The sequence below is a fragment of the Coregonus clupeaformis genome, chromosome 13 (genome assembly GCF_020615455.1).
Source record: "Coregonus clupeaformis isolate EN_2021a chromosome 13, ASM2061545v1, whole genome shotgun sequence".
NCBI lineage: Eukaryota > Metazoa > Chordata > Actinopteri > Salmoniformes > Salmonidae > Coregonus > Coregonus clupeaformis.
The window spans coordinates 45,676,445-45,700,324 of record NC_059204.1 but is presented as its reverse complement, the minus strand read 5'-3'; the positions used below and the strand labels follow the sequence as shown (position 1 = coordinate 45,700,324).

The following is a 23,880-nucleotide window of genomic DNA, read 5'->3' as shown; positions in this document are numbered from 1 at the left end:
TAGTGAAAATAATGTAATTCTTTACTCCTGCTTCTGATACTAAACTCATTCCCATCAACATGATGATTGCCACTGGCCATCTAAGACAATTACAAGGTCATCTCTGTCACGTCTAGGCTGTTAATTTGCACCCTTCTCCCGGCAATTAAAACACTTTTACTGGGCAAGAAGACATGTCATTAGTGGACTGTGAGGAAGACAAAGAACCTGGGGGAATGAATCCAACAGTCATACGGACCTCTTCCAGAGCCACCTTCTCACATCATCTATATGGCGTTTTATGATATGTCCAGATACTGGGATTGTTGTGTTGTTTTTATACTCAAGCTGCCCTCCTGGCAAGGCCTCTCTCCTAAAAAGAGATACAATTACTTTCTGAGGTGATAAATGTCTAAAGAAAGGATTGTTGTGGGAATAAGAAGCTTCCTTTCTGTCCATCAGCACAGGTATCAGATAGGCTACCTCTTTCCTCTGAACAGGTCTGATTATCAGAGAGCTGTAGGCTACACTTAACCACTAATCAGATGGTCCATCAAGACGAATATCAGAAACACAAATCAAACAAATCATATCTGTAAGCTATTTAAACATAACATTTAATCATTCTGCAAGCCTTATTGATCATCCTAGAGGCTAGTCTGGCAGTTCCAAGTATATGTCTTGATAAAGATGAGCAAAAAATACTATATCAAATAAATATTACAACTACTGAGCTATATTGTACACTCAAAGAAAATTGGGAAATTATATTATTTTATTCCAATACAATTGCTCAGAGAAATACATTTAGTTTAACAAGTAATAAAATACATCTAAAATATGGCACCCGTTTTAAATATTCCAGCACTGACCCCTTGCAAGGATAATGGCATGGATACTTTTTCTAAAATGTTTTATGAGATTGTAGAACACATTGGGAGGGATCTCAGACCATTCCTCCTCTGTCTGCGCTTATGGACTGCCCTCTTCAATTCAAACCATAGGTTTTCATTGGGGTTCAAGTCCGGAGACTGAGATGGCCATTGCAAAATGTTGATTTTGTGGTCAATTAACCATTAACATATGTTGATGTGTGCTTGGGGTTAATGTCTTGCTGGAAGATCTACTTGCAGCCAATTTTCAGCTTCCTGGCAGAGGCAACCAGGTGTTTGGCGAAAATGTCCTGGTCTTGGTAGAGTTCATGATGCCGTTGACCTTAAAGTAACACAACAGCGAAAATCCACTTTTTGCAGCTGAAAGACGATGCCCAGAGCTTACCCATGATGTTGCACAATGATTTAAGTCAATAAGTCAATGTTTTAGTCAGAGTATGATATATTTGCGGCTTGAAGTGGGAAATCCGAAGTGGGAACTTTGTGGAAATCCGTGTCAATGCTGTCAGTTTCCCCAAATGAGATGAGGTGCAAATACTTTTCAGACTAAGTTTATTTTCAGGGCTGGGTTTTATTTTAATGTTACCACCCACCAGCATGGCATTGTTGATTAATCAGAAAAACCTACAAAGTTCTCCCTCTTCGCGAGTCGCGACTCAGCTGAGCCAAACAGCCTTTCTAATTCCACTTGGGCCATGGAGCAACTAGAAATTGGAGGTACAAACTTATGCACCTCCACTTTTTTACCAGATAATAATCATAAACCATTGGTTCATTTGTAAATGTTCACTTGTTTTTTAGCTAGTCTGTATAAAATATACAGTCGTGGTCAAACGTTTTGAGAATGACACAAATATTAATTTTCACAAAGTCTGCTGCCTCCGTTTTTATGATGGCAATTTGCATATACTCCAGAATGTCATGAAGAGTGATCAGATGAATTGCAATTAATTGAAAAGTCACTCTTTGACATAAAAATGAACTTCATCCCCAAAAAAAACATTTCCACTGCATTTCAGCCCTGCCACAAAGGGACCAGCTGACATCATGTCAGTGATTATCTCGTTAACACAGGTGAGAGTGTTGACGAGGACAAGGCTGGAGATCACTCTGTCATGCTGATTGAGTTAGAATAACAGACTGGAAGCTTTAAAAGGAGGGTGGTGCTTAAAATCATTGTTCTTCCTCTGTTAACCATGGTTACCTGCAAGGAAACACATTCCATCATCATTGCTTTGCACAAAAAGGGCTTCACGGCAAGGATATTGCTGCTAGTAAGATTGCACCTAAATCAACCATTTATCGGATCATCAACAACTTCAAGGAGAGAGGTTCAATTGTTGTGAAGAAGGCATCAGGGTGCCCAAGAAAGTCCAGCAAGCGCCAGGATCATCTCCTAAAGTTGATTCAGCTGCGGGATCGGGGCACCACCAGTGCAGAGCTTGCTCAGGAATGGCAGCAGGCAGGTGTGAGTGCATCTGCACGCACAGTGAGGCAAAGACTTTTGGGGGATGGCCTGGTGTCAAGAAGGGCAGCAAAGAAGCCACTTCTCTCCAGGAAAAACATCAGGGACAGACTGATATTCTGCAAAAGGTACAGGGATTGGACTGCTGAGGACTGGGGTAAAGTCATTTTCTCTGATGAATCCCCTTTCCGATTGTTTGGGGCATCTGGAAAAAAGCTTGTCCGGAGAACACAAGGTGAGCGCTACCATCAGTCCTGTGTCATGCCAACAGTAAAGCATCCTGAGACCATTCATGTGTGGGGTTGCTTCTCAGCCAAGGGAGTGGGCTCACTCACAATTTTGCCTAAGAACACAACCATGAATAAAGAATGGTACCAACACATCCTCCGAGAGCAACTTCTCCCAACCATCCAAGAACAGTTTGGTGACGAACAATGCCTTTTCCAGCATGATGGAGCACCTTGCCATAAGGCAAAAGTGATAACTGAGTGGCTCGGGGAACAAAACATCGACATTTTGGGTCCATGGCCAGGAAACTCCCCAGACCTTAATCCCATTGAGAACTTGTGGTCAATCCTCAAGAGGCGGGTGGACAAACAAAACCCCACAAATGATGACAAACTCCAAGCATTGATTATGCAAGAATGGACTGCCATCAGTCAGGATGTGGCCCAGAAGTTAATTAACAGCATGCCAGGGCGGATTGCAGAGGTCTTGAAAAAGAAGGGTCAACACTGCAAATATTGACTCTTCGCATAAACTTAATTTAATTGTCAATAAAAGCCTTTGACACTTATGGAATGCTTGTAATCATACTTCAGTATACCATAGTAACATCTGACAAAAATATCTAAAAACACTGAGGCAGCAAACTTTGTGAAGACCAATACTTGTGTCATTCTCAAAACTTTTGACCACAACTGTATATATGACCATTTTATAAATAATATAATTGAATGATATGATTGCATTTTACAACCCTGCCCCCCCCCCCCCCGTCCGTCCGTCACCCCAAGATGAATGGTTTTGAACACTAAAGTTTTGCTTTGATTGGTGCAGCTAGAAAGCCCTATTTCACAACAAGTGTCTATTCTATAATGAATAGGCACCCCCGAAAGAAAACTCAAGGAACATGTTTATCTACTGTATTTTGTTGTGCTGTTGTTACATTTGTATTGGTGTTTCGTCTGCTCAGGGTGTTGTTACATATCATTGAGCAGCATCATGAGCAAAATCATTGTAGCCTTTCACGTCCCCTGTGGGAACCATGAGCACGGGCTGACTTGGCTTTGCTGTACCGCAGCCGAATATCCTATCAGCAGCCTACCAAAGGTTACATCTTGTCCATTACAATGTAATGTCTAACTCAAATCGTTCACTAGTTATCCATATTAACTTTTTCTATGGCGGATTCGCGGCTGCAATTTATGGAAGATGCCAAGCCTTTGGAGATAACAAGTGGAAGCAAAACAGCCCCATAACATCAAAGCTCCACCACCATATTTGACAGTAGGTATGAGGATCTTTACTGCATGCATGTGCATCCTTCTTTCAACCCAAAACACACCACTGGTGTACATGGCCAAAGATACCAGGCAAGTTTACCACTGTTTAAGTGGTCTTAAACTTCTTAATTGTTGCCATAAGTGGTATATTTTCTGTTTTAGATATTTTATTGTACCCATTGCCTGATTTATGAAGGTCAACAACATTTGTCTATTTGTGAGCTATTTGCCTTTTCCCATGGTGATGGATGTCAAAGGGATTTTACATGCGTTACCTCATTTTTATACCCCATTGAAACAGGAAGCCAAGGAAAACCACAATACAACAAAAGTAAAATGTTAATGCATATTTAATTTTGTTTGATTTATTTATAAGAATCTTTAAGGTGCCAATAATATTTACACAATCTTTTGGAGAGAAAAATTATTACTTGTTAAACAAAATCTATTTCTTTGAGCAATTGTATTAGTATAAAATAATATTATTTTATTGTTTTGCATGAAATATAGCTCAGTATTTTATTTATGTATTTTCTACAGTCATTTTCCCTCATCTTTATGAAGGGTGCCAATAATTTTGGACCTGACTGTATGAGTGAGTGAGGCCCACTGTTGCTGTCAGTGTGTCTCTGCTGTGACCCACCCTGGATGAGTTTGGCCACTGGGGTGTGAGGTGCAGGTGTGATGATTCTACTTCATTAAAGTTCCAATGCAGCTGTTTTTATCTCAATATCAAATCATTTCTGGGTAACAATTAAGTACCTTACAGTATTTGTTTTCACTAAAAAAAGGGGGAAAACTAGCTTCTTAGCAAAGAGCAATTTCTCAAGCAAGAATTTTGCTAAGACTGTCTGAAACGGGCTGTAATTTGAGGTAGTAGATGCCCCCAGGTGGACAGCGACTACTGAGTGTGTGTAGCCAATGTCTGGATCAGTAGCTTATTTCATTCCAGAGGAAACAAACGTGATAAAATTACAAAATGGTCATAATTTAATGGAGGAGCTGTGCATCACCTACAACACAGAGCACCACCTTAACAATAATTGCATAGAGCACTAACTTGACAATAGCTGCATAGAGCACTACCTTGACAATCGTTGCATAGAGCACTACCTTGACAATAGTTGTCAATTGTAAAACAACCCAATGCCTACATCTGCTTATAGACTACACTAGTAATAAAGTATAATTCACACCATTATACTGATGTGAACCAGCAAACAAGCTATTCCTGCGGGCAATATTGCCAAGCCACTTCTGCTACCCATGCAATAAGGCGACTTTATCCTCTCCCCTCAATTGATGCTGCTGTAACCCAGTCAATGCAGAAAGAAACTGAATGACTCCGAGAAGACCTCATTTATAGCATAAACATAACGCATGTCGTATTACTTGACGACAGACAATGATTTAACAATTGGAAAGCAGCATCATTATCATTCTAGGCTAGTGCAGACAATAACAGGTCTGATGATAGCGAGGTCCATAGCCTAGGCAACTGCAAAACCATACCACGGGTCGGGGAGTCTTGAGATACAACCTTTATTATAACACCTGAACCAATATTCAAATGTTTCTTTTTCGAGGTCTTACCTGGCCATTATTCTGCACTCCAACACCCGATAGACAGACAACGTGGTTTGTTAGAATTATCCCGGAGTTCGCGGCAGAATTCCCGAGGTATTGAATATTTAAATAGAGCATGGAGGTGAAATGCTGCAGACTTCTTCGTCTTCTGGAAGGACATGCCGTTATGAACCCAGTCGATCCACCGGAATCCCCGAATTAGACAATAGTTATCTTCCTCCACCGCATTGAAGGCAGCAGCAGCATCATCATCACTCCCCGGACTCACCAGTGCTGATGGTTCGGTATTGGGTTGAGGGCGCGGTCAGCGGCAGTTGACCAATCATGTGCACTCCCAATGAAACTTACATGTGCATTGCCATAGAGGACAATCACAAATGTATTGGGTTGAAGCAGTAAGCATATCTCGTTCATTACCTGTCAAATACATAGCAACATAATTGGGACATTTTAACCATGATAGTTTTCATCGAATTGAATTGATTAAATAGTAAATTCAAGGACCGGTGTAATGGTGGGATGAACTTATGAGCATTTCGGATATAACTATATAATAGGCATCTTCTTTATGCCTATTATATACCCTATTTCACATGCTAAATAGTCTGCTTACATGCATGTAAAAGTTGCACACATGATAACTGGCCTTGGAACTACTCCAAGCCCTGTATTCCCTCTCTCAGCTCCATAAAACTGTTAATGCAGTGTGACAAGATCATACGGGTTGGACATCTCCCTCAATAATAACCTTGCTTGGGTTATTAAAAAAACGACCACAATATAAATAGGACTAGCCATTGTGAGACGGCTTCAGTTTTCACAGGCTAGTAATAGCCTACAGGATATCAGACGTGGAGTTACTATGGTGACAAATCCTCAGCTGGCACCAAATAGCCTACCAAATTGGAAGTTGACAGGAGTCATCAATACCTGAAGGTTACAAGTTTGCAAAATGAGTGGTTCAAATAAAGACCGCACAAAAGTACTGAACATTATTTATTCTCAAACTGAATATCTACAAAAGTCCAACACAACAAAATGCTCTAAATTGGAATCTGTTTGAAATACAAAAATATTGATAGGCTCGATCATAAAATATAAATAATGTTTTATAAGTCTTTTTTTTTTTGCAATAGGAATATATTTCAAAATGATAGGCTAATATAAAATGTAGCCTATATTTGTGCTGTTGTCACATTTTACAGTGTGACTGAATCCCGGAGAGAATCGTCTCAGCTATGTATTGAAGTTCCTAGAAACCACTGCTCAGAGTAAATTAATTGCCTTCCCTCATGGGAGCATCACTTGGGAGTAACAGAAAGAGACAAATAATTCCTCAGCATACTGTATGTACACAGGTAGCAAAAAGTCAAAAGTAGTTTGTGCATGATGCCGTTTCTATTATATTATATAGAACCATAGAAGATCTTTCTGCCTTTTAAATTGTACCACAATACAATGTAATCAAACATGAACAGGAATATGATTTGCTAGTTTAGGAAAGAACCTCAATTTACCTTGTCATCAACAATCCACTCCCACATTTTATACGCAAACATAGGGCTACACTAAAAACGGGGAATGTGAAAGAACTACAGAATGCAAAATCCCAGTGGTAGCCTGCATTATCCAGTGTTGACACAAAACATCACCACCTAGCGAAGAAGCAACCTTCTGCAATCATGAACCGCATGCAAACGCATACAGAGATATACATCTACTGTTTATCTCTGTATGTAGGTTTACCTACTGTGAAAGCTCTGGGCAAATAATATTATGGCTGAGAAGGCTGAGAGAATGGAGGATTAATCAATCAGAAAATAAATACACAAATCAGCACAACATGCGATGACTGGATCATAAATGTATAATTAGCAAGTAAACATTTAGTTACACAATCCTTCCTCAGGTTCAATAGCTATTTTTTATTACTTTTTTTGTCATTTAGCAGACGCTCTTATCCAGAATGACTTACAGTTAGTTAGTGCATACATTTTTTCATACTGGTCCCCCGTGGGAATCAAACCCAAAACCCTGGCGTTTCAAGCGCCATGCTCTACCAACTGAGCTACACAGGACATTCTTAAGAAAGTCAGACAATGTGAATGTTCTTAGGATGCATTGTATCTTCAAACAGGAGCAATTACATTTCTATCACACTGTGAGATCTTCAGAGTGTCATTGCTGTTGTCACGATCGTCGTAAGGAATAGACCAAGGCGCAGCGTGATGAACGAACATGGTTAAACTTTATTATCTTTAGTGATAATAGACCACAATAACCAAAACAAGAAACGACTCGTGAAGTCCACGGTAACAATGACCAACACGGAACAAAAACCCACAAACACAAAGGGAAAACAGACAGTTTAAATATGGCTCCCAATCAGAGACAACCAATGACAGCTGACACTCGTTGCCTCTGATTGGGAGTCACTCTAGCCAACATAGAAATAAACACAACAGAATTAACACACCCTGGCTCAACATATAGAGTCCCAGAGCCAGGGTGTGACAGTACCCCCCCCTAAAGGCGCGGACTGCGACCGCGCCTCAACTTGAACAAAACAGGGGAGGGCTGGGTGGGCATACCTCCTCGGCGGCGGTTCTGGCTCCGGCCTTGCCACCCACCCTCCAATAAACCCCCCATAGCGCCCCTGGTCCAGTCTGGCCCCGCTGGCTGGAGCTGAACTGGACTTAGCAGGAGCGGTTAGCTTCAGCTCCATAGTGGAGCAGTTGACCGGTACCTTACCAGGCACCGGTGACCCAGGCACGGGTTGTGCTGGACTGACGACGCGCACCCCTGGCTTGGTGCGTGGAGGAGGAACGGGCCTTACCAGGCTGACGACGCGCACCCCTGGCCTGGTGCGTGGAGGAGGAACGGGCCTTAGCAGGCTGACGACTCGCACCCCTGGCTTGGTGCGTGGAGGAGGAACGGGCCTTACCAGGCTGACGACTCGCACCCCTGGCTTGGTGCGTGGAGGAGGGACGGGCCTTACCAGGCTGACGACTCGCACCCCTGGCTTGGTGCGTGGAGGAGGAACGGGCCTTACCAGGCTGACGTCTCGCACCCCTGGCTTAGTGCGAGTGGCAGGAACAGGCCGGGCCGGGCTGGCGACGCGCACGTATACTTGGTGCGAGTGGCAGGAACAGGCCGGGCCGGGCTGGCGACGCGCACCGTAGACTTGGTGCGAGTGGCAGGAACAGGCCGGGCCGGGCTGGCGACGCGCACCGTAGACTTGGTACGTGGAGCAGGGACAGGCCGGGCCGGGCTGGCGACGCGCACCGTAGACTTGGTGCGTGGAGCAGGGACAGGCCGGACTGGGCTGGCGACGCACCCCGTAGGCTTGGTGCGTGGAGCAGGGACAGGCCGAACCGGGCTGTGGAGACGGATAGGAGACCTGGAGTGAAGAGCGGCCACAACCCGTCCTGGCTGAATGCCTACCCTCACACACTCTGTGTGAGGCATCCGCACAGGACGTACAGGGCGGTGTACCCGTAACCTGGTGGCCTTCTGAATCCGCCCCTTTTCTGCCTCCGTCAGCCCCGTCGTCCATGCCGTGTGCCCCCCCCCTAAAATTTTTCTGGGGTTGCCTCTCGCCTGTCCGACGTTGACACTGCTGACGCCGCTGCTCCTCTTTCGCCAGGGCCTCTCCCGGCGCTTCCTCCCATGTCCAGTCCAAGTTCTGCCCCGGGACACGCTGCTTGGTCCTTACTTGGTGGATTTTTCTGTCACGATCGTCGTAAGGAATAGACCAAGGCGCAGCGTGATGAACGAACATGGTTAAACTTTATTATCTTTAGTGATAATAGACCACAATAACCAAAACAAGAAACAACTCGTGAAGTCCACGGTAACAATGACCAACACGGAACAAAAACCCACAAACACAAAGGGAAAACAGACAGTTTAAATATGGCTCCCAATCAGAGACAACCAACGACAGCTGACACTCGTTGCCTCTGATTGGGAGTCACTCTAGCCAACATAGAAATAAACACAACAGAATTAACACACCCTGGCTCAACATATAGAGTCCCAGAGCCAGGGTGTGACAGCTGTCTGTCCTCATTTAATTTCAGTTTGGCATTATGGGAAAAATCTGTGTTATCCTCAATGTTGGTCTTCATTCTGATGTGAAAATTAACTAGTAAGTGGACTACAACATTCATTCAGGAAAAAGAGAAATGCAGTTTCTGAAGCGTTGGCGTTAGGTAGTTAGTAGCTACTGTGCTCGAAATGTAGCTAGCTTGTTGCTACCTGGATAGCTAAGTAAACAATAGCTGGAACGACCTAGCGAACAGACGCGAACTGGCTGAATCGATTCAGTGGCTAGCTTTGCACTTGGCTGGCTAACAGTAGCTGCTAGGGGTAAGTTATAACCTACATTTGTGTTTTGTTTTTACATACTGGTAACCAGAGTCGTTCAAGGGAATTTGGGACATGGGTGACTAGTTAACGTTAGCTTGGCTCTCTTTGTGTGTTCGTGCCATGGGAGGAGTTTTTTTTTTTCGTTGGCAGAGAGCAATGGCTAGCTAGTATGCAAACTATTCTAGCTAACTAACTGGCTGAATAAGTTGACGACGGACTCGCTCAAGCTGTCGGGACTAACCCAGAACTTTACACAACGTTAGACACGGACACGAATGATCTGCTTGGTGTGTTGACACACTGGTGGTATGTTGTGGCCGAGTATTGGTGCTAAACCGTGTTGTTGGAGGCTGGCATGCTAATTGGCTGTGGCATCATAGGATTCGGTGCCCTGGACGGTTTTCACAGAAGAATACTGTAAGTAGTTAGCTAGCTGAATAAACTAAGTTAGTCTATTCCTAGAAAACATTGAACTGCTGTAGTTTACAACAATTATAGTTTCTGAGGTGGAAGTTGGAAGAGTTATATTTGGGTGTTTCAGTGAAACGTAAGTGAGGGAGGCCCCGCTCTCTCGCTTTCCCAGATGTTTAGTTCATTTCATTCCGATCTCCTTTGCATTATTGTAGCCATTTTCTGTAGCCTGTCAACTATGTGTCTGTCTATCCCTGTTCTCTCCTCTCCGCACAGGCTATACAAACGCCTCACACCGCGTGGCTCCTGCCACTCTAACCTGGTGGTCCCTGCACGCACGACCCACGTGGAGTTCCAGGTCTCCGGCAGCCTCTGGAACTGCCGTTCTGCGGCCAACAAGGCAGAGTTCATCTCAGCCTATGCTACCCTCCAGTCCCTCGACTTCTTGGCGCTGACGGAAACATGGATTACCACAGAAAACACTGCTACTCCTACTGCTCTCTCCTCGTCTGACCATGTGTTCTCGCATACCCCGAGAGCATCTGGTCAGCGGGGTGGTGGCACAGGGATCCTCATCTCTCCCAAGTGGACATTCTCTATTTTTCCCCTGACCCATCTGTCTATCTCCTCATTTGAATTCCATGCTGTCACAGTCACTTGCCCATTCAAGCTTAACATCCTTATCATTTATCACCCTCCAGGTTCCCTCAATGAGCTTGACGCCTTGATAAAAACCTACCCTGAGGATGGCTCACCCCTCACAGTTCTGGATGACTTTAACCTCCCTACGTCTACCTTTGACTAATTTCTCTCTGCCTCCTTCTTTCCACTCCTCTCCTCTTTTGACTTTACCCTCTCACCATCCCCCCCTACTCACAAGGTAGGCAATACGCTTGACCTCATCTTTACTAGATGCTGTTCTTCTACTAATCTCACTGCAACTCCCCTCCAAGTCTCCGACCACTACTTTGGATCCTTTTCTCTCTCGCTCTCCTCCAACACTACTCACTCTGCACCTACTCAGATGGTAATGCGCCGTCGCAACCTTCGCTCTCTCTCTCCCGCTACTCTCTCCTCTTCCATCCTATCATCTCTTCCCTCTGCTCAATCCTTCTCCCTCCAATCTCCTGATTCTGCCTCCTCAACCCTCCTCTCCTCCCTTTCTGCATCCTTTGACTCTCTATGTCCCCTATCCTCCTGGCCGGCTCGGTCCTCCCCTCCTGCTCCGTGGCTTGACGACTCATTGCGAGCTCACAGAACAGGGCTCCGGACAGCCGAGCGGAAATGGAGGAAAACTAGACTTCCTGCGGACCTGGCATCTTTTCACTCCCTCCTCTCTACATTTTCTTCCTCTATTTCTGCTGCTAAAGCCACTTTCTACCACTCTAAATTCCAAGCATCTGCCTCTAACCCTAGGAAGCTCTTTGCCACCTTCTCCTCCCTGCTGAATCCTCTTCCCCCCCCCCCTCCCTCTCTGTGGATGACTTCGTCAACCATTTTGAAAAGAAGGTTGACAACATCCGATCCTCGTTTGTTAAGTCAAATGACACCACTGGTCCTGCTCACACTGCCCTACCCTATGCTTTGACTTCTTTCTCCCCTCTCTCTCCAGATGAAATCTTGCGACTTGTGACAGCCGGCCACCCAACAATCTGCCTGCTTGACCCTATCCCCTCCTCTCTTCTCCAGACCATTTCCAGAGACCTTCTCCCTTACCTCACCTCGCTCATCAACTCATCCTTGACCGCTGGCTATGTCCCTTCCGTCTTCAAGAGAGCAAGAGTTGCACCCCTTCTCAAAAAACCTACACTCGATCCCTCCGATGTCAACAACTACAGACCAGTATCCGTTCTTTCTTTTCTCTTCAAAACTCTTGAGCGTGCCGTCTTTAGCCAACTTTCTTGCTATCTCTCTCAGAATGACCTTCTTGATCCAAACCAGTCAGGTTTCAAGACTGGTTATTCAACTGAGACTGCTCTTCTCTGTGTCACGGAGGCTCTCCGCACTGCTAAAGCTAACTCTCTCTCCTCTGCTCTCGTCCTTCTAGACCAGGGGTGTCAAACGTACGGCCCGCGGGCCGGATCAGGCCCGCAAACGGGTTTAATACGGCCCGCGAGATGATTTGAAAAAAAAAAAAAAAAAAAAAAAGTTTTTGTTTTTTGTTAAGTATAAAAATGCGCTGCAATTTTTCAATAAAATAAACTGCTGTTCCAATTGCGTCCACTGGATGGCGCAATAGCAATTGTGTTAAGCAAGCAAACTGTTTATACCGGGGCAGAGCAAGTAGGTCAAGCACGTGCAGCCAATGAGCTACTTTGTTTTGCCCGCGATATTTATTACAGCTTCTACTTTTAACATTATGTGCTTTGGCACCCTCATTGCCCCAATATGTCTCTGTCAAAAAAGAGAAAAGTGGACGCAGAGTGCAGAGTGTTCCAAGAAAAATGGTCATCCTATTTATTCACGGAATTGAATGGGAAAGCTGTATGTTTGGTGTGTTCAGAGCATGTTGCAGTGCTGAAAGAATATAACCTTCGTCGCCACTATGTGAGTCTTCATGCCGACAAATATGACAACTTTCAAGGACAGTGGAGATGAGAGAAGGTGAATGAACTGTTGGCGGGTCTGAAGAAACAGCAGTCTGTGTTTACTCACAGCCGAGACATCAGTGACGCTGCAGTGAAAGCTAGCTACCTCATTGCTAATGAAATCGCAGTGGCTTCAAAACCATTTAGTGAGGGTGAATTTGTAAAAACATGCATGATGAAGGCAGCGGAGATTGTGTGCCCTGAAAAGCGGCAGGCTTTTTGCAAATATCAGCCTGACAAGAAACACAGTTGCAGACAGGATTTCCGATCTTTCAGTGGATTTGGACAGCCAGTTGAAGCAAAAAGTAAAGTCATTTATTGCGTTTTCGGTTGCAATTGATGAAAGCACGGACATTACAGATGTTGCACAACTGGCCATTTTCATCCGCGGAGTTGATGACACATTGACCGTCACCGAGGAGTTCGTGGAGTTGGTGCCGATGACAGATACAACGACAGCAGCTGATATTTTTACCGCACTCGTCGGGCGCGCTGGACAGGGTCGGAGTGGACTGGTCCCGCGCTGTCAGCCTGGCTACAGATGGTGCGCCCTCAATGATCGGGAAAAAAGCAGGCGTTGTGACAAAGTTCAGAGAGAAAGTGCAATCTGCAAATGGAGGACGTGATTTTTTGACTTTTCACTGTATTTTGCACCAGGAGGCTTTGTGTTGCAAGTCATTAAAGATGGATAACGTCATGAAGGTGGTCATCCAAACTGTTAATTTCATCCGATCCAGAAGCCTGAATCACCGTCAGTTTGACAGCCTTCTCAGAGAGAAAGACCACATCTATGGCCTGCCATACCACACTGAGGTAAGATGGTTAAGCCGAGGTGTTGTGCTGAGGTGTTTCTTTGATTTACGAGAAGAAATTGAACAGTTCATGGAAGAAAAGGGCAAACCAGTGTTAGAATTTCATTCTGCAGAATGGATGCAGGACCTTGCATTTATGGTGGATGTTACAGAGCACCTGAATAAATTGAACAAACAGCTGCAAGGGCGCAACAAAGTTGTCACGCAGTATTATGACAGCATACGTTCTTTCAAGTTGAAGCTGTCATTGTGGGAGACGCAACTTGCCGGTGGTGATGCAGCTCACTTCCCCTGTCTGAAAAATGTGTGCGCGACCCAACATGTGGCAGACATGAAGCGGTTCAAAGATAAAATAACGGGACTGTTACGGGAGTTTGAGCAACGCTTTCAGATTTATGTTTATGTTTTTATGTTGATGTGCTATTGTTTTTAATTGATTTTATTTTATTTGTATATTTAACCTATTCTTGACTCTGTGGTTCTTGCACTTGTTTGGGGAACAGGATTTCATTATTTTTATCTACATTTCTGCCTGAGAAATGACACCCTGATATAGTTCTGTGATCTGTGAAACAGTTCTGTTAATCACTGAGGCATTGTGTGTTTGTGTGTTCTTTGTCCTCAGAACTTTCAAATAACTTGAGGTGTTTTATGATTAATAGTGATGTTGTGCTTGTACTATTTTGGACACACTGTCCTCAGGCTCCAGCTTTATGTTGTATGTTGATCGTATTAAAACAAAGAAAACAATCTGAAGTTGTTGTTTTTAAGTTATATATACCATGATTTTTCCGGTCCGGCCCACTTGGGAATAGATTTTCCTCCATGTGGCCCCTGAGCTAAAATGAGTTTGACACCCCTGTTCTAGACCTATCTGCTGCCTTTGATACTGTGAACCATCATATCCTCCTCTCCACCCTCTCCGAGTTGGGCATCTCCGGCGCGGCTCACTCTTGGATTGCGTCCTACCTGACAGGTCGCTCCTACCAGGTGGCGTGGCGAGAATCTGTCTCCGCACCACGTGCTCTCACCACTGGTGTCCCCCAGGGCTCGGTTGGTGGAACAAGCTCCCTGTCACGCCCTGGCTCTGGGGACTCTAATATGTTGAGCCAGGGTGTGTATAGTCTATGTGTGTTCTAGGTTTCACTTTCTGGTTTTGTAATTCTATGTTGGCCAGGGTGGCTCCCAATCAGAGACGGCTGTAGCTCGTTGTCTCTGATTGGGAGTCATACTTAGGTAGCCGTTAGGCATTCATTTGGTGTGGTTTCTTGTTCGTATTTGGTTTGTTTATTACCATTGACTGTCACGTCATCGTTTTGTTGTTTTGATCGTGTGATCATTCTATAAATAAATATGTTCGCCTTCAACGCTGCGCCTTGGTCCTCCTCTATGCATGACGATCGTGACAGAAGAAACCACCAAGACTTGACCAAGCAGCGTGTCCAGGAGCCATCGCCAGGGAGATCTCTAGCAGATCTCCTTCGCCTCCTCGACTGGGTCAAGCCGAGTGAGGAAGAGAAGGGCTTGACATTGTGGCAGAAGGGCGAAAGGCTGGCGAGGGACATGGAGACCTGGTCCACGGGTAGGAGAGACGGCCAGAAATTTTTTAGGGGGGGGCTAACGCCGTGGACGACGGGCCAGCAGGAGACCGCGGCAGAGCGGCCCAGCGGATTGGCAGAGGAGGCCGCCAGGTTACGGGGGCCACTGGTCGAAGAGGGGGTGGAAGGTGTAGAGGCACGGCGAGAGGTACTGGGGTGTGTTACCAGTCCGGTCCGGCCCATTCCAGATCCCTGCGTAGGACCAGTGGTGTGTGTCCACAGTACGGTCCGGCCTGTTCCTGCTCCCCGCACCAAGTCAGTGGTGCGCTTCGTCAGCCCGGCTCGGCCCGTTCCTGCTCCCCGCACCAAGTCAGTGGTGCGCTTCGTCAGCCCGGCTCGGCCCGTTCCTGCTCCCCGCACCAAGTCAGTGGTGCGCCGTCAGCCCGGCTCGGCCCGTTCCTGCTCCCCGCACCAAGTCAGTGGTGCGCCCGTCAGCCCGGCTCGGCCCGTTCCTGCTCCCCGCACCAAGTCAGTGGTGCGCCGTCAACCGGCTCGGCCCGTTCCTGCTCCCCGCACCAAGTCAGTGGTGCGCTCCGTCACCCGGCTCGGCCCGTTCCTGCTCCCCGCACCAAGTCAGTGGTGCGCCCGTCAACCGGCTCGGCCCGTTCCTGCTCCCCGCACCAAGTCAGTGGTGCGCTCGTCAGCCCGGCTCGGCCCGTTCCTGCTCCCCGCACCAAGTCAGTGGTGTGCTTCGACAGCCCGGCTCGGCCCGCTCCTGCTCCCCACACCAAGCCAGTGGTGTGCGTCGTCAGTCCGGCACGGCCCGTGCCTGTTCCACCGGTGGCTGGTCGGCACCGGTCAGATGCTTCACGCCGGAGCTAGAGCAATCCGCTCCACCAGTGTGCAGTCCAGCTCCGGCCAGCGGGGCCAGACCGGACCAGGGGTACTTTGGGGGTTGGAGAGGGAGCGGGGATCAGGCCCGGAGCCGGATCCGCCGCCTAAGCGGAGTGCCCACCCGGTCCCTCCCTGTGGTATTTGGTGGGCGCGGTCGGAGTCCGCGCCTTTAGGGGGGGTACTGTCACGCCCTGGCTCTGGGGACTCTAATATGTTGAGCCAGGGTGTGTATAATCTATGTGTGTTCTAGGTTTCACTTTCTGGTTTTGTAATTCTATGTTGGCCAGGGTGGCTCCCAATCAGAGACGGCTGTAGCTCGTTGTCTCTGATTGGGAGTCATACTTAGGTAGCCGTTAGGCATTCATTTGGTGTGGTTTCTTGTTCGCATTTGGTTTGTGTATTACCATTGACTGTCACGTCATCGTTTTGTTGTTTTGATCGTGTGATCATTCTATAAATAAATATGTTCGCCTTCAACGCTGCGCCTTGGTCCTCCTCTATGTATGACGATCGTGACACTCCCTCACGACGCCAGGACAGCGGAGTCACTCACCACATTCCGAAGACACTTGAAACCCCACCTCTTTAAGGAATACCTGGGATAGGATAATGTAATCCTTCTACCCCCCCTTACCCCACCCCCCAAAAATAAAAATAAATTGTAAAGTGGTTGTCCCACTGGCTATCATAAGGTGAATGCACCAATTTGTAAGTCGCTCTGGATAAGAGCGTCTGCTAAATGACGAAAATGTAAATGTTAAACAGGATACATGTAGATATATGTTTAGAGACTTCAAAACAAACAAAAAAATGCAAATAGAGCATTTGATCAAGAACATTGCTCGCACTAGGACATGTTGACATACACTGAGTGTACAAAACATTAGGAACAGGTTCTTTCCATGACAGACTGACCATGTGAAAGCTATGATCCCTTATTGATGTCACCTGTTAAATACACTTCAATCAGTATAGATGAAGGGAAGGAGACAGCTTAAAGAAGGATGTATAAGCCTTGAGACATGGATTGTGTATGTGTGACATTCAGAGGGTGAATGGGCAAGACAAAGTATTAAAGTGCCTTTGAACGGGGTATGGTAGTAGGTGCCAGGCGCACCGGTTTGAGTGTGTCAAGAACTGTAACGCTGCTGGGTTTTTCATGCTCAACAGTTTCCTGTGTGTATAATGGTCCACCACCCAAAGGACATCCAGCCAACTTGACAAAACTGTGGGAAGCCTTGGAGTCAACATGGGCCAGCATCCCTGAGGAACGCTTTCGACACCTTGTGGAGTCCATGCCCTGATGAAGTGAGGCTGTTCTGAGGGCAAAAGGGGGTACAACTCAATATTAGGAAGGTGTTCCTAATGTATTTTACACTAGATTATTCCAACACCTATACCCTGTATTATCCTATCCCTCTTACCTCAAAGGTGGACATCAAACACTTCATCCTCCAGAGAGTCAGGTGCTTCCTCTGCAATGCCTAGGGAGAGAGAACAAAGGCTTGCTGTGTCAAGCGCACCACATCAGCCATATTGGAGAACCGCAGAGCTCAAATTAATTTGCGCTGAACAAAAATACATTTGTGTAACTATGGTAACTACAGTACCAGTCAAAAGTTTGGACACACCTACCCATTCAAAGGTTTTTCTTTATTTGTACTATTTTCTACATTGCAAGATACTAGTGAAGACATCAAAACTATGAAATAACACATATGGAATGATGTAGTAACCAGAAAGTGTTAAACAAATCAAAATATATTTGAGATTCTTCAAAGTGGCCACCCTTTGCCTTGATGACAGCTTTGCACACTCTTGGCATTCTCTCAACCAGCTTCACCTGGAATGCTTTTCCAACAGGCTTGAAGGAGTTCCCACATATGCTGAGCACTTGTTGGCTGCTTTTCCTTCACTCTGCCGTCCAACTCATCCCAAACCATCTCAATTGGGTTGAGGTCGGGGGATTGTGGAGGCCAGGTCATCTGATGCAGCACTCTATCACTCTCCTTCTTGGTTTGGGATGAGCCCTTACACAGCCTGGAGGTGTGTTTTGGGTCATTGTCCTGTTGAAAAACAAATGATAGTCCCACTAAGCCCAAACCAGATGGGATGGCGTACCACTGCAGAATTCTGTGGTAGTCATGCTGGTTAAGTGTGCCTTAAATTCTAAATAAATCCCAGACAGTGTCACCAGCAAAGCACCACCACACCATAACACCTCCTCCTCCATGCTTTACGGTGGGAACTACACATGCAGAGATCATCCGTTCACCCACACCGCGTCTTACAAAGACACGGCGGTTGGAACCAAAAATCTCACATTTGGACTCCAGACCAAAGGACACATTTCCACCGGTCTAATGTCCATTGCTCATGTTTCTTGGCCCAAGCAGGTCTCTTCTTCTTATTGGTGTCCGTTAGTAGTGGTTGCTTTGCAGCAATTCGACCATGAAGGCCTGATTCACACAGTCCCCTCTGAACAGTTGATGTTGAGATGGGTCTGTGACTTGAACTCAGTGAAACATTTATTGCAATTTCTGAGGCTGGTAACTCTAATGAACTTCTCCTCTACAGCAGAGGTAACTCTGGGTCTTCCATTCCTGTGGCGGTCCTCATGAGAGCCAGTTTCATCATAGCGCTTGATGATTTTTGTGACTGCACTTGAAGAAACGTTCAAAGTTCTTGACATTTTCCATATTGACTAACCTTCATGTCTTAAAGTAATGATGGACTGTCGTTTCTCTTTGCTTATTTGAGCTGTTCTTGCCATAATATGGACTTGGTATTTTTTTATTTTTTAGGGAGTAGATCTACTTTAATATTGCAGATAGATTGTAACTTCCATCAATGTAATTGTCTGTATCACTTCCAATTCCCCATATGTTTATGTGTATATACATACACATATACACATCCTTGAAATAAATATATTTCCCTTTATTACTTTCCAAACCCACCACCCCTTCCCTAATAGGAGTAAACTAGTGAACAACAATGCTTAGGCCTCAACTTCCAGTTTATACATACTATGTACATTTTATGGACACAGTCAATTTTACAATAATTTTATTTTGTTTGTTTTTACTCCTGAACTTCCTCTACCCTCAACCTCTCCGATCATTTTCATAATGTCCAACTGGTTTGCTTCTATATGCCATATCTTTCTAACTGTGCTCTTTCACAAAAGCTCTCAACCTATAACCTATATACTTATTATGGACACAGTATGCTGTCACGGAATCAGCCGAGGCTGCCCCTCCTCCTTGCTCGGGCAGGCTTCGGCGTTCGTCGTCCCCGGAGTACTAGCTGCCACGATCTCTGTTTCGGTGTTTGTCTAGTTTGTCCTGATTGTTTTCACCTGTTTCCCATTATGTTATATTGTATTCCCTTTATAACCCCCTGTCTCTCATTGGTTATTGTGTGTGATTGTTTTCCTTGAGGTCGGCAGTGTTCGGGTGTATGTGTATTTTGTTTCCTCCCTGTTTGGAGGTTTTGTTTGTATTTTGATTACTGTGCTAGTAAAGTTTGTCTGCCAGTAGCTCGGTGTCCTGCGCTTGACTTCGCTCACCGCATACACGTCGCCCTGACAGAATCACACACCATTCATGGAGTCAGCAGGAGCGGCGGTGCCAGCTGGATCAATGGAGGAACGCCTTCGAACACCAAGCGGCCATGATCCAGGCTCTCGGCACCGCCATGGAACGGGTGGTGAGCACTATTGAGTGATGGGAAAGAGGGGGTCTGCCTACGCCTCCTCCAATGATACCACCACCATCGGCGATGCCCATCGCTTCACCTCCGTGGTCCAGTGGGATTCGGCTCTCGCTCCCGAGGGCTTATGATGGCACAGCGGCCGTGTGTCAGGGTTTCCTGCTCCAGGTTGAACTCTACCTAGCAACCATCCACCCGGTGCCCTCGGGATACGAGAGCGTGTCCGCCCTCATCTCCTGTCTGTCCGGCAAGGCGCTGGAGTGGGCCAATGCCGAGTGGGGGGGAATAGACGCCGCTACTGTCAACTATGCGGAGTTCACCCGCCGCTTCAGGGCAGTATTCGATCATCCACCAGAGGGTAAAGCGGCGGGTGAGCGTCTATTCCACCTTAGACAGGGGAGGAGGAGCGCACAGGAGTTCGCGCTGGACTTCCGGATGCTGGCTGCCAACGCGGGATGGAATGAGAGGGCCCTCATCGACCACTACAGATGTAGCCTGAGGGAGGACGTGCTTCGGGAATTGGCCTGCAGGGACACCAACCTCAGCTTCGACCAACTGGTGGACATGTCCATTCGCCTGGATACCATGTTGGCTACCCGCGGACGTCCGGATTCAGGGCCGTCCATTCCATCCCCCAGCACTTCCGAGCCGACCCCTATGGAGCTCGGAGGTGATGGTGCTAGGGAGACCAGGAGAGAGACCAGGAGGGAGGCCGTCCCCTGCACCAACTGTGGCCGCAGAGGACACACTGCTGGTCGGTGCTGGGGAGGGTCTCCTAGGAATCGAGGCAGTAGGCAGCGCACTGATGAGTCATTCCAGGTGAGTAGGCACCCAACTCACCCAGAGCTCTCTGTTGCGCATATGTGTATTAACGTTGTGTTTCCCGAGGTTTCTCCTCATTCCCAGCATAAGGCGCTAGTAGATTCAGGCGCAGCTGGGAATTTTATAGATCGCCAATTCACCTATAAGTTAGGGATTCCTATTGTACCTGTTGATGTGCCCTTCCCCATCCATGCCCTAGATAGCCGCCCTTTGGGGTCAGGATTGGTTAGGGAAGTCACAGCGCCTCTCAGGATGAAAACGCAGGAGGGTCATGAGGAGATACTACGTTTGTGTTTGATTGATTCTCCTGCGTTTCCCGTGGTGTTGGGGCTTCCCTGGTTAACCTCTCATGACCCCAACATTTCATGGCAACAGAGGGCTCTCAAGCGATGGTCTGATCAGTGTTTCGGGCGGTGTGTAGGTGTTTCCGTAGGGGCAACGACGGTGGAAAGCCCGAACCAAGTTCCCACCATGCACATTCCACCTGAGTATGCCGATTTGGCACTCGCCTTCTGTAATAAGAAGGCGACTCAATTACCACCTCATCGACAGGGGGATTGTGCGATAGACCTCCAAGTAGGCGCTGCGCTTCCGCGTAGTCATGTGTATCCTCTGTCTCAGGAGGAGACGGCGGCTATGGAGACATACGTCACCGAATCTCTGAGACAGGGATACATACGGCCGTCCACTTCCCCTGCGTCCTCAAGTTAATTTTTTGTGAAGAAGAAGGATGGGGGTTTACGCCCGTGTATTGATTACCGTGGTCTCAATCAGATCACAATCAAATACAGCTATCCTCTCCCTCTGATTGCTAGTATAACGGAGTCATTACGCGGGCGCGATTCTTCATAAAATTGGATCTCAGGAGCGCGTACAACCTGGTGCGCATTAGGGAGGGAGATGAGTGGTAGACAGCATTCAGTACCACCTCGGGTCACTATGAGTACCTCGTCATGCCATACGGTTTAATGAATGCTCCTTCAGTCTTCCAATCGTTTGTGGATGAGATTTTCCGGGACTTGCATGGACAGGGTGTAGTGGTGTATATTGATGACATTCTAATATACTCCGCTACCCGCGCAGAGCATGTGTCCCTTTATCGTCGGGTGCTTGGTAGACTGTTAGAGCATGACCTGTATGCAAAGGCGGAGAAATGTCTGTTTTTCCAGGAGTCCATCTCCTTCCTGGGACATCGGTTGTCCGCGTCAGGGGTGGAGATGGAGATTGACCGTGTTTCAGCCGTGCGCAATTGGCCGACTCCCTCCACGGTGAAGGAGGTGCAGCGGTTTTTGTGTTTTGCCAATTACTACCGGAGGTTTATCCAGGGCTTTGGGCAGGTAGCAGCTCCCATTACCTCCCTGCTAAAGGGGGGTCCGGTGCGTCTGCAGTGGTCAGCTGAGGCGGACAGGGCTTTTAGGCATCTGAAGGACCTGTTTACCTCGGCTCCGGTGCTAAAACATCCGGATCCCTCTTTGGCGTTCCAAGTTGAGGTGGATGCGTCCGAGGCTGGGATTGGTGCTGTACTGTCTCAGCGCTCGGGAAACGCCACCTAAACTCCGCCCCTGTGCTTTCTTTTCTAAGAAGAAAAGAGGTTCGTGATCGATTAATATATTGGGCTAACATGTCACCTTCCTCTGGCCATCCTGGTATTGGTCGGACAGTGCACTGCCTTAGTGGAAAGTACTGGTGGCCCACTTTGGCTAAGGACGTGAGGGTTTATGTTTCCTCCTGCTCAGTGTGCGCTCAGTGTAAGGCGCCTAGACACCTACCCAGAGGGAAATTACAACCCCTACCCGTTCCACAACGACCGTGGTCTCACCTCTCGGTGGATTTCGTCACAGACCTTCCCCCCTCCCAGGGGAATACGACGATCTTGGTCGTTGTGGATCGGTTTTCAAAGGCCTGCCGTCTCATTCCTATGCCAGGTCTCCCTACAGCCCTACAAACTGCTGACGCCCTGTTTACACACGTCTTCCGGCACTACGGGGTACTTGAGGATATAGTGTCTGATCGGGGTCCCCAGTTCACCTCTAGAGTCTGGAGGGCATTTATGGAACGTCTGGGGGTCTTGATTAGCCTTACCTCAGGTTTTCACCCCGAGAGTAATGGGCAGGTGGAGAGTGTGAACCAGGATGTGGGTAGGTTTCTGAGGTCCTATTGCCAGGACCGGCAGGGGGAGTGGTCGGAATATATCCCCTGGGCAGAGATAGCCCAAAACTCACTTCGCCACTCCTCAACTAACCTTACGCCTTTTCAGTGTGTGCTAGGTTATCAGCCGGTCCTGGCACCTTGGCATCAGAGCCAGATCGAAGCCCCTGCGGTGGACGAGTGGTTTCGGCGCTCGGAGGAAACCTGGAACGCTGCGCATGTCCATCTACAGCGAGCGATCAGGCGGCAAAAGGTGAGCGCCGATCGCCACCGCAGTGAGGCTCCGGTGTATGCACCGGGAGATCGGGTCTGGCTCTCGACCCGAAACCTGCCCCTTCGCCTGCCCTGCCGGAAGCTGGGTCGGCGGTTTGTGGGGCCATTTAAAGTCCTGAGGAGATTGAACGAGGTATGTTATAGGTTACAACTGCCCATTAATTACCTCATTAACCCCTCGTTCCATGTGTATCTCCTCAGGCCGTTAGTAGCTGGTCCACTCCAGGAGAGTGAGGTACGAGAGGCTCCTCCGCCCCCGTTGGACATCGAGGGGGCTCAGGCGTACTCAGTCCGTTCCATCTTGGATTCGAGGTGTCGGATGGGGGGCCTGCAGTATCTCGTGGAGTGGGAGGGGTACGGTCTGGAGGAACGGTGCTGGGTCCCTGGGAGGGACATCCTAGATCCCTCCATGTTGAGGGATTTCCACCAGAGTCATCCGACTCGCCCTGCTCCGCGTCCTCCTGGCCGTCCCCGAGGGCGGGGTCGGCGCACGGCTGGAGCCGCGCGTCAAGTGGGGGGTACTGTCACGGATTCAGCAGAGGCTGCTCCTCCTCCTTGCTCGGCGTTCGTCGTCCCCGGAGTACTAGCTGCTGCCGATCTATGTTTCGGTGTTTGTCTTGTTTGGTCTTTATTGTTTACTACGGTGGCCGGGAAGTGCAAAGCAACATTACAAAGAATGAAACACTTTTACAAAGCTCGAGACAAATTTACATTTTGGAAAACAAATTTACATTTTGCAAAACAAATTTACATTTTGCAAAACAAATTTACATTTTGGAAAACAAATTTACATTTTATAAAACAAATTTACATTTTATAAAACAAATTTACATTTTAGAAAACAAATTTACATTTTAGAAAACAAATTAACAAGACGCAA

At 47.2% G+C, this 23,880-nt stretch overlaps 1 protein-coding gene across 2 annotated transcripts in view; it reads right to left on the bottom strand.

Moving 5' to 3' along the window:
* LOC121578931 (neurexin-2-beta-like) overlaps nt 1-5,685 on the bottom strand; it is a 314,921-nt gene extending 309,236 nt beyond the window's left edge. For both annotated transcript variants that reach the window (XM_045224458.1, XM_045224459.1), the window contains exon 1: nt 5,436-5,685. The gene's annotated coding sequence lies outside the window, so the exon portion shown is untranslated. The remainder of the gene's footprint in view (nt 1-5,435) is intronic.
* Between the last annotated feature and the right edge of the window lie 18,195 nt (nt 5,686-23,880).